Below are 11782 nucleotides of genomic sequence, written 5' to 3'. Positions count from 1 at the left end.
AACACTTCCCTAGTCCTTCCGAATACCTCAAATCATAATTAATACTTAAAATTAAAACAAAGATAAGTCCATACTCACATTTTCCGAAAAGCCTTTCTTGATCGATTACTTTAAAAAAATAACGTAGGGGCCTCTCCTGCCCTTGAAATCCCGAACGAACATTACATTTTAAAAACTATGACGCGTGACCCCTGACGAGGGCCATAGCCTCCGCCCGAAAGCTTGAAGATGACTACATTATGACCTAACTTAAATTAAACGACTCGTGGCCTCTGGCGTCGGCCATAGCTTCCGCCCGAAAGCTTGAATTCCTACATCACGAACGAACTAACAACTCGTGACCACAGGTGAGACGCATAGCCTCCGCCTGAGTGAGCCTGAATTCCTACATCACGAACGAACTTACAACTCGTGACCACAGGTGAGACGCATAGCCTCCGCCTGAGTGAGCCCCGAGTCACCAATCACTTGCGCTTAAATTCGCGCGCCCTGCCGCGCCTACCATAACAAAAGCTCGTTATTGAAGTCAAATTTACTAAACAACTAACTAGAACATCTGGGAAGACTACCCCCCCTCTACCCCAATGTGCAGGCCACACCGCGCGGCTTGTTACGACAGCGCGCCCCAGTAACTGCGGCCCGTGGCTGCGCCAGCGCGCGGCCAAACAAACAAACAAAATTCTGCACGCCCGCAGCGCGCCGCGCCGGCCCCGTGCCCCAATTACATGGTCACGCCACTTGCGCTGACGAGTGAACAGAGCAGCCAGCCCAGAGTCCCGTCAGTAAAGTCCCTAAATTTGATTTCAACAACCCTGCAAAGTTTCAACCCGCGACATAACCCTCCCCTCACAGAGCTCGAGCCCCATCGAGCTACCTCAAAATTACAAATTGTCTTTTTCCATTAAACCATAACTATAAATTCCTCATTTCACCAAAATAATAATTTTCTTAGTTCCTTGCTGTCTGAACATACATCTAGATTCTGCATAAGATTTATTTTAAAACAACAAGTATTCATAAAATTAAATGTAAAACTTTTATCTGGTTTGTTCTCACAGGAACCTTCAGAGGCTCGAGTTCTCAATTCTAAAAAAATTGTTCTGTTAGTGAAGCTCTCTTTACAAATTAAATTACTGTTCTTAGTTTCTCAGTATTCGTTAAACAATGTGCAAATTCTTGATAATTATTATTATTTTTTTTTTTTCGGTTTCCGTTTATTACCATACTCCTTTATTCTTCAAAAAAAATTAAGTGTCCTTACAGTGTTTCAATTAATTAAACTCTTATCTCGTGAAGGTTGGTGCAACTCCTCGAAGTCAGTGTTGTCGAGAAGAGTAGCTCCCTGGGCTGGCCATCAGCAAACACCACTCAACTCCAACAGCTACTGGACTGGCTTCCAGGGCAGCTCACAACTTCTCCCCACATCTGCTTCGGAGTTGTGCCATCCTCATCACGAACAGATTACAATTCTGAAACATCATCAACAGGCATTACCATCACGCCTGACAAATACAAAACTAACTACTAAACTGCAATCGATGGGCAAGGATGCAAACACACAAAAAAATAAAATTAATTAATTCAACTGCTAACATAAAGTATCCCACCCTTAGCATAATCTAATCAGGCAAATAATTTGATAGGAAAAACTTAAGGAAGGGAAACATGACCTCCAATGATTTTCCCTAACTCTTGAGTCTTGATCTTCTCTATACAGCAAATAGTCCCCACGAAGTAACTGGGTTGAAGGTCAGTTCACATGACCCACCCATAACCTCTTCTACTCTTCTTTTCTTCTGGGGGCAACCACAATGCCCACCAATCTCTCTCCATGGTGCCGAACCAGCTATCCCATGAGAGTAAACAACGTAGTCAATAGAAGCGCAGAGGGGAAACACCAATCTCTGGCTTGTCGAGTCATAAAACTGCTTTATCTTCTTCTTCTTCTGAGTAAAAATATCTGACTAACCTTGCTTCTATTCTTCCAAACAGTAAAAGTTCATCAGGTATCTTCATGAAAGAAACATTCTAACTAATAATTCTTCATTTTTCTTCTTCTTTATTTCTGTTAGTTGTAATAGAAGGCCATGTTAGGGAGGTTATAGGGAAAAAGAGTGGCCAATTCCCACCCCATCACCCACCTAGATCATGACTAATTAACTTTTAAACTTTCTATTTCAAACAAATAAAAAAAAACATTTTTTTTTATTCAAACTTTTAAACTATAATTACTTTTACTTCATAACCTCAAAAGCTAATCAATAATTCTAAATGAAATTGTGATTTACTGCATCCTTGTTCCATCCAATCTGTTTGTTTATAACCTTTCTTGTAAAGTATAAAATTTTCAAACATTACTAATTCAAAAAAAAGTAAATTCTGGTGTCCTTCGAGTTACAATTAAATTTACTATTTCTTAGCTTGAAATAATTTAAGTTTTCAGAACTATTTCATTGTCTAATTCACAACACTTAAAAATCAACTCAAAACAACAAATCATCAAAATCAATAAGATCATCTGACCTACCTATCAGTACTGTGAACTTGAACTGTTCGTACACATTTATAATAAGCTATTGTATTTAAATTCCAACCTAAATAAGGTTTAAAAAAAAACTACTAATCCCTCTGTAAATTAAGAAAATTAACTTTAAAAATTAAACTTAATGTATTAGTTCTTTTTGACAGCTACCACAACTCACTAGTTCCATTACATTACTATAACCTAAAAAGTTCTGTAAATAATGTTTATAACAAAAAAAAACTCCAGTTACTGTCTTCCATAAAAAAAATAAAACTTTACATGACCTTATTAATCTCCACTTGTAAGTCCATGGCTGCCAGCTTTCTCTTCTCTTGAATCTTCAGTCTTGGCTCTTGTTTCAGTGATCTTGTATCTTGTCTCTCGAACTCTTGTCATCTTGTAAACTGGACTGCTGCTCAGCTCATCTTAAGGAATCTGTAACAGTTTCAAAAATACATGTTAATTTAAATTACATAATTCCTGTTCTTTGGTCCTAAAAAAAAATTGTATTATTAGTACACATTACCCTGAAACAACATTATTATTCATTGTTTATTACTTAAAAAAAAAATGCTTTACCATAAAATCCTTTTTTGTTCTTTTCATTAGGCCTATTTATTTTCCTTCTTCTTAATTAAATTCTGCTTCAAATGTTAATCCTAACTTAAGACCTACCATCTATTTATTATTCATTACCTACATTATTTATGTTACCCTAAAATTCCCATAAGTTTCTAATACTTCCTATCAAAGACATTCTCTCTAAAAAAAAATTTACTTGTGACTCTTAACTTAACAAACTTAAAAAAAACTTTTACACTAGACTTAACTTATTATTCATTCTTAGTTACTAAATTTCTATATGTAAACTTTAGTACTTACAAACAAAAACTGCCTATTTCTCTCTACCTCTTAATCTCTTTCAATTATTACAATAATAATGTTACCTTGCATCTTTAAACTTTCTTCTTTTCAATTAAATTAGACATCTCATAACAATAAAAATTCTGCCTATACTCTTCTTATGGGTGTCCAACCCAACAACAAAATTTCAAATTCTCAAGTTTCCTTATATTTAAATTATGCAATGCACATAACCTCTGTGGTGCCTGTACCCTTTTAGGCCTACCACCTTCTCCTCTCACAGCATGACAACTCTTATTCCTCGGGGTCTGTATTCACTGTTCCAAATCAAATATCTCAAATAAATTAAAAACAAATTTATTATTTTAAGAAAACAAAAATTTACATTGACTTTACTATGGAGCCTGGAAATCTCAATGTCCCACAGCAGCTAACATGACTAAATCCCATGGAACCCCAGGTTTACATAACCTGTGCCCAAAAATTTAAGCATACCAGGCTTTCTCTGCACTGGTTTTACAGCATCACACACTATTTAGGGCCCCTGATCTGCCATCAGTCCCAAGGAGTTTTCCCACAACCCCTCTCTACACAAGCGCCTACCGCATTCCTCTCAATTGGCTATCGGTTTTACGGCATTCTTTTGAGATCCGACCATCAAGTTAGGGCTAATCGAACACTAAACCTCCATACTTCCAAACTAATGTAAATCAATTAAATTTTCTCTGTAAATTCTAAAAATCAAAAAAAATTATTCCAACATGCCAAAGAAACTTCCAAAAAAATTCATAATCTTATCTTCAAACCATTAAAATAAAAATAAATAGATTACTCTGTTTTCTCCTTAATAACTGTAAACTGTCAACAAATATCATGTCGTAAATTTTAACTATGCTTACTGACTCTTAATCATAAAATCTCATTTGTCCTAATTAATAAACAACCGATTTCCTTAAAATCTCACTGTATCTCTCACACTCAAACTTCACTGGCTGAATATCTCAATAAATTCAAAAACAATTATCTAAACTCTTAAAGAAACTCCTCCCCAATTATTCAAATTACTTCACCTTATTTTATTTCATTACTTAAAACACCTTACTCAAAAAAAATTAATTAATTATCTAGCTATCTTCCATTATTATTTATTTACCGAACAAAACTTTCTCCTAAATTAATTTAGTAAAATTCAATTTCACATTAGGCAAGTACACTAACTCTCTACAGCAATGTTTCTCATTTCCCTCCTTCCTAACTGAATCCAATCTTACTTAACCTCCAGGGAATTTACCTCACAAAATAACCAAAAATTTCACTGTAGTGCCTATCTGCTATAGGCCCACTACACAGGGGGCTCTAACCCCACCAACAAACTTCATTGAAATGGTACCCTATCCCATACAGGATAGCCACTTCGGTACTACCATGGGGAACTCCTGCCCCAAACTACTCACAACTCTCAGGATTCTCCTGACCCTTAATTCCGTAGTCAGCCCATCTCCTATGGTCTGCGCTACAATTCCCTTTCTTCCCAGGGACACAACGCCTCACCTTAGGGTCCCTCGCCCTAATGAAAACATTAATTTTGTCTCTCTGTTCTTTTGGAGTAAATTCCCTCTACACACAAAATCTAGCCTTCCCAGTTTTCTCAATGCTTATCGATTTTATAGTGTACCTCCTTAATAATGTTTACAAATCCCAAAAAAATATTTTTAAAACCGAGGTAGGATTTAACTAACAAAAACATAAACAACTTACAACGAAACACTTCTAGCCTATACATCATACACTTCTTAAATTAAATTACTTACATACTGAAAGTTCCTCTTCTCCTAAAACACACTTAAATTTAAATTTATTTAACCAATAGTCTATTTTCTTATCGCTAAGTTACCGTACAGCTGATCAAAACAAGGTCACGGCCTGTCCACGTCTCCGTATGAGCCCGTGACGTCACCGAATTCCATCAGGTGCGCCAACCCTCGCTTGCGGTTCCTCCGTTCTCCGCTAGGTCTCAGCACCTCCCCGTCACGTGTTCACTCTGCCACGTCCACTGACGTGTCGTTCTGAAACAACTCTCAACATTTTTCTAATTAAAACAAAACATCACTATAAATTCTATAACTCTCTTTTACATAAACTCTCGTTTTCTCTTTAATTCCTTTCTAACGTTTATCCTTCCCTCGACTGATTTAATTCGTACGTCTCGTCTCCTACGCGCACGAAAACAAAACAAACTTCTCTTGAAAATAATTCCTATTTACGACAAAAAACTTTATTTTAAATTATAATTCTCTTAACCTACAATCTTAAAATGAACTTCAATTAAATTAAACCACTTGCATTATCTCTAATAAGCATTTAACTTATAACGTATTCTCCTCACGTAATAATCCCCGATATAAATCTACAATAAATTCAACGACTTAAAACAACTTATCACTATAAACTTTATCCTTACAAGTATCCTCAAATAAACATCTGTTACGTCAAAAAAAAATCTCAAAGACTTCCTCCACTATAGACTAAAATTCCGTAATCCTCTCCTCAAGTAAACTCTTAATAACCTGCTATCAGAAGCTGAAACTAACTTAATAATAAACATAAAAATCTACCTCTCTCTCTCTCCAGAAATAGAACCTACCCGGCGCCTCCACCACTTCTGTCACGTGGCACCTAGCCGGTGCCACCACCATTTCTGTCACGATTCACCTTCAGAGGGGGGGGGGGCGAGAATCGTAGCTCTTTACATAGAAACAACTCGCTTGGCATCAACTAGTCTTAACTTCATAAAATACTTTACTGTACCTAGGATCATAGGTTCGTCATCCCGTACAGGATGTCTGGTGAGAGCTGAACTAAGGAGATTTTGCAAAATAACATAATACTTAATTAAAATTATTTTATTCTTAAAGTCAAATACTCAACATCATTTTAAAGAACATTTAAATAGCGGGATTACAATTTAAAACAATAATCTCTTTACTTCCTTAACGATTGAACGACCTTACAAGAGAGAGAATGAGAGAACTTCACTAAACACTTCCCTAGTCCTTCCGAATACCTCAAATCATAATTAATACTTAAAATTAAAACAAAGATAAGTCCATACTCACATTTTCCGAAAAGCCTTTCTTGATCGATTACTTTAAAAAAATAACGTAGGGGCCTCTCCTGCCCTTGAAATCCCGAACGAACATTACATTTTAAAAACTATGACGCGTGACCCCTGACGAGGGCCATAGCCTCCGCCCGAAAGCTTGAAGATGACTACATTATGACCTAACTTAAATTAAACGACTCGTGGCCTCTGGCGTCGGCCATAGCTTCCGCCCGAAAGCTTGAATTCCTACATCACGAACGAACTAACAACTCGTGACCACAGGTGAGACGCATAGCCTCCGCCTGAGTGAGCCTGAATTCCTACATCACGAACGAACTAACAACTCGTGACCACAGGTGAGACGCATAGCCTCCGCCTGAGTGAGCCCCGAGTCACCAATCACTTGCGCTTAAATTCGCGCGCCCTGCCGCGCCTACCATAACAAAAGCTCGTTATTGAAGTCAAATTTACTAAACAACTAACTAGAACATCTGGGAAGACTACCCCCCCTCTACCCCAATGTGCAGGCCACACCGCGCGGCTTGTTACGACAGCGCGCCCCAGTAACTGCGGCCCGTGGCTGCGCCAGCGCGCGGCCAAACAAACAAACAAAATTCTGCAAGCCCGCAGCGCGCCGCGCCGGCCCCGTGCCCCAATTACATGGTCACGCCACTTGCGCTGACGAGTGAACAGAGCAGCCAGCCCAGAGTCCCGTCAGTAAAGTCCCTAAATTTGATTTCAACAACCCTGCAAAATTTCAACCCGCGACAATATATATAATATAAAATAGTAAAAACAATGACTGCCGTCTGCCCTCTACCCTCCCCTGCGTTCCCCTTATTTTTCTTAGCATTCCACAACTTGCCTCATTGCACGAGTGATATAAAAGTGACATCACAGCGACTAAACACAGTTGCACCACGCATTGCATCATGTTAACTTTTGTGTGGTGACAGTAGGTTGTCCGACATGCCTTTCTTGGATATCTTTCCTTTTCGTAAGACGCGTGCTACTAAAATAAATTTATATTTGAGTTTGCAAACTTGTCCACTCCTTGCCAGAGACGACTGAACACAGACGAGACTATCCAGGGTAGGGTTGATGAGCTGGAAGAATTCCCTGCCTTGCATTTTTATGGACTTCACCTTATCATATTTATCAGTTAATCTTTAACAGATCGGCTTGAAAAATATTGATGAACGCACTTTTAGTAACATAATCGAGGAGAACAAGCACACAGTTCAGTGTACACCTGTATTGTTTCATAAAAGTGATCATAGGTAGGGATTTGAAAAATTCGCGGTTTCAATGACCACTAGGATATACTCCTCGGTTCTCTATGTACTCGGGCAAATATCACCTGGCTATTGGCTACCGACTCGGGACACCTGTTTATTGCGATTCTTGTGATTCGATACTTCTTTTGTTGAGTGTTTTCCATTGGCTCAGAGTCCTTCAGGTAAATTGCGGTCCAATCACTGACGCAGCATTAAGCAAAACGAGTTTGGATTCCAGCCTGTCTCGAAAGGAATCCACGAATTTTTACGGTCTCTAATCATAGGCTTATTTGCTGAAGAAAAACGCTACTCTGTAACGACAGACATTCATTAAAAACACAGTAAATTTTAGTGCGAGAAGCCCTTGAATTTGTGATAGCCATAGGGAATTATTTGTTTGTATAGTAAGTTAAAAAAAGCTTAGTTAAAAATCCGCTCGTCACGTCTACTTGCTGCGTCACTTGTACCATTTTTGAGCGTTTTTTACTGGTAAACCGATGCAGCGAAGGTAATGAATGTGACACATGTCAAGATAATGCCTAATGGCATGGGTTGCTGGATATTAGCGGAAAGGAGAGGAAGAAGCTAGGTACTCAATATCGTTTCTTTCTCTCACGCTTCACAAGGTTTCAAGCTCAGTTGCTATGCTCACGAGCTGGAAATGTTGGAATGGGTAAGGAATGTTGAGTATAGTTCATTTGCGGTAAAATAAATATTTTTACAGCCTTGACATAATTTTTCAATCGAAGAAATTTCGAAGTTTGCGACAAATAGTGTACCTAGTCCATTTTTTTCTTTTCGATTTTGATTTTGATGACGCAATAACGTATACAATATTCACTAACGGTAAATGGATGTAGTATTAGCTTAAAAATATAAATACGCTGTGCATTAAAATTAATATTTTTATATGTTTTCATAGTGTTTTTTTTTAAATTTTTTATTTAATATATATATTGGTGTCAAATTTTCCGATTTTTAGATGGTTCCTGAAAAATGTATTCGTAAAATCGCGGCTTCGTTGAGTCCGGGCTCCGTAAAATCGAGGTTCTAATGTACACTTAATTCTGAAGTTAAGTACTGAACATGTTATTTAAGGGTTTATCAGGGCCGTATTTACGCGCAGGCTATCTAGGCTGTAGCCTATGGGCCCGCACCACAAATGGGGGCACGACACGAAAAAAAAATTATACTGCGACGTGGATCTTCTTATATTCTTAAAATATGCGTCGACATAGTGTCCAGTTGTTTTGTGTGGATTAATTGCGCTGAACTAAACTCTTCTGTGGAAAGCTGATATATGAGTTATGTCAGCATTTAGAAATTTTCGATTATTTTCATTGGTTTTGGTGTCACTTTATTCCTTAACCTCTAAATACTGTTTGGTTAAATTGTCTAGTTAAATAATAAACTAATTTTTTCTGCGCTTTTCTATCACTAAATAAACTTATAGTCCTCGACTACTGAATCCATCTGTGCTAATTCTAAATGATAAGCAATTATGATTCATATCGAAATATAGTAATATTCATTTAATTGTGAAACAATTTTTGACTATAATTATAAGCGTAGTTCAGGTGTTACATTTAAAAATAACTGTTTTCTGACTGTGATAACATATTTAAATCGTTTCTCTCCCAAAGTTGAATCTTTTGACCAACACGTTTTAAACTTTATAATTATTTTAATTTAATTTGTACGCGACATTTATTTATGGGTAAAGAGAGCAATTAGTTGAAGGACTGTATTCTTGATATCCGTGTACCCGAGACGCTGCAAAAGTATAAGGACTGTATTCCTGCATTTTTGTTGCTAAAAATTCATTTGTTTCAATAAAATAGTTAATAATTAATTAATAAAGTAGCCAATATAGATTTTTTATGGCGAATGAGTACTGTGGTCTAGTATTTTAGTAACAGGACAAAAAATTTTAATAGGGTCAGAACTGGAACTATTTTATGGCTAGTAAAAGCCGCAGTTGTCTTCCAAAATATTAAAAATACTTCATACCCCTAAGTCTGCCCCCCCCCCCCTACAAATTATCATATGGGCGCCCTTGGGCAAATTTCATACATTTCATCCATTATAGATATTTATTCCGTCTAACAATGAATATAATGTATATGATGTATAAATAAATGGTATACGCACAAAAAATATTAAGTTTTATAGATACAGGTACAGATATTATCATGTAACGCGCAATACAATCTCCTAATTATTTCATTAACATGAATATATATATATATATATATATATATATATATATATTTATACGCAATTGCGTATTCTAGCACTGACATTCCATAAATTATACATGCTGTAAAGATAAATTGGCTCATTAAAACAATATTAATTAATACTGTAAATAAAAGGCAAAGGCTTTTAAGGCTGTCTAGGACTCGCTTATATACATGCACCCGATGGAATAATATGGTAGTCAAATCAAGAACCATTTACTATAATACACGAGTTTAAACAACATTAAAAATAGAAGCCTATATGATTGAAAAAATTCTATGCGGTGTGATACGTTCTTGTCTCAGTAATTTGATATTATTAATATACGCTAGGCTTCAAGAGCTCCAATTTGCGCCTTCAGACCCATCTACATTTGGCTCCAATGCTCCAATTGCCTATCAGCTACAAGTGCTCCAAGAGCTCCAAAGCTCCATTCACTACAACAGGAAATGTTCACGCAATTGACACGCAAATCACGCAATGTACATGCAGTGTATGCAATTTACACGTAATGACTATGCCATGTTGATGCAGGTCAAGCATTTAATGAAAATGAAGGACATTTGTTTGGAAATACTACAAAATTGAAGCGCATTTAACGAAAAGGAGGTGCATTTTTACTTACATTCAACTCAGTAGGATGCGATCGACAAAGTTAGGTTAAGATAAAATGCCTCCAATAGTCTATGAATAAAACAGTTTTTAGTTCCAAAAGTCATTGGCTCAAATAGTCATTGACTTTATAAGTCTATGACACCAACATTCTTTTGGCTCCAAAAGTCATTGGCTTCATCAGACATTGGCTCCAACTGTATTTGGCTCCATCAGTCAATTACGACAAAAGTATTAGACTCTAAAGAGTCTTAGGCGTAACCCTATTTGACTACAAGACTAGGAGGCTATGAAGATACGAGACTACAGGACTGCTTGTCTACATGAGTACTTGACTACGAAGCTACAAGTCTACAAGGCTCCAATTGCTGAATCTGTCATCGGCTGTTTTTTCTCTTTGGCTCCAACTGCTCCAGCGACTTTATGTTATAAAATTACATGCCTATTTTTTTATGTAGCTACAAGTAAACGAGGCTACAATGATTCATGACTATGCTACTACGAACCATGATGTTAGGAGACTACGTTTCTACGAGTCTAAATGTTTACGAGACTGTGAGGCTACTGGACTACGAAGCTTCCAAACCACAAGGTTACGAGACTGCGAGGCTACAGGACTATGACGCTTCCAGAACTCAAGGTTACGTGATTTCAAGGATAAAGGACTACGAAGCTTCCAGAACATAAGATTACATGAAGGCGAGGCTATATGACTACGAAACATCCAGGACACAAAGCTTCGTGGCTACGAGACTTCTTGTCTCTAACTGTTTTTGACTCCATTCAGCTGCGAGAGTTAATTTATCTCATTCAAAGGAACTTGTTGTAAGTAGTGCCGATTCTTGTCAACAGATGACGCCATGTGTTGCCTGCAGGTAAATATGAATTAGTTCTTTATGTGGGATACGGAATGCCGGATGCACCAGCAGAAGACAGCTTAATGACTTCAGTGCTGGCTGCACAAGAAACCTCGATAAAAGTGGTTTTGCCCTCGATGGAGATTCAATGGCTGGTGATTCGTCAAAAACTACCGAGCATCGATGCTGTTACTGGGACTAGATTTTCTCTAACAAAAGCAATGGTCATCGGCCCGATAATATCGTATGTACTAAGAAACTTTATCATAAAATGCTTGGTTGTTGATAGTAGTACGTATTGGCC

The 11782-nt window shown here is 37.3% G+C and overlaps 1 long non-coding RNA gene across 1 annotated transcript; it reads right to left on the bottom strand.

The window, feature by feature from the left end:
• Nucleotides 1-1192: 1192 nt before the first annotated feature.
• LOC134527108 (uncharacterized) lies at nt 1193-7250 on the bottom strand. The gene is made up of 2 exons (XR_010074076.1): nt 5200-7250; nt 1193-2959 (listed from the first exon to the last, which is right to left on the bottom strand). It is a non-coding gene; the product is annotated as an uncharacterized LOC134527108 (long non-coding RNA).
• Between the last annotated feature and the right edge of the window lie 4532 nt (nt 7251-11782).

This window comes from Bacillus rossius, chromosome 1, assembly GCF_032445375.1.
Source record: "Bacillus rossius redtenbacheri isolate Brsri chromosome 1, Brsri_v3, whole genome shotgun sequence".
Lineage (NCBI taxonomy): Eukaryota > Metazoa > Arthropoda > Insecta > Phasmatodea > Bacillidae > Bacillus > Bacillus rossius.
This window is presented reverse-complemented; position numbering and strand designations above follow the sequence as displayed.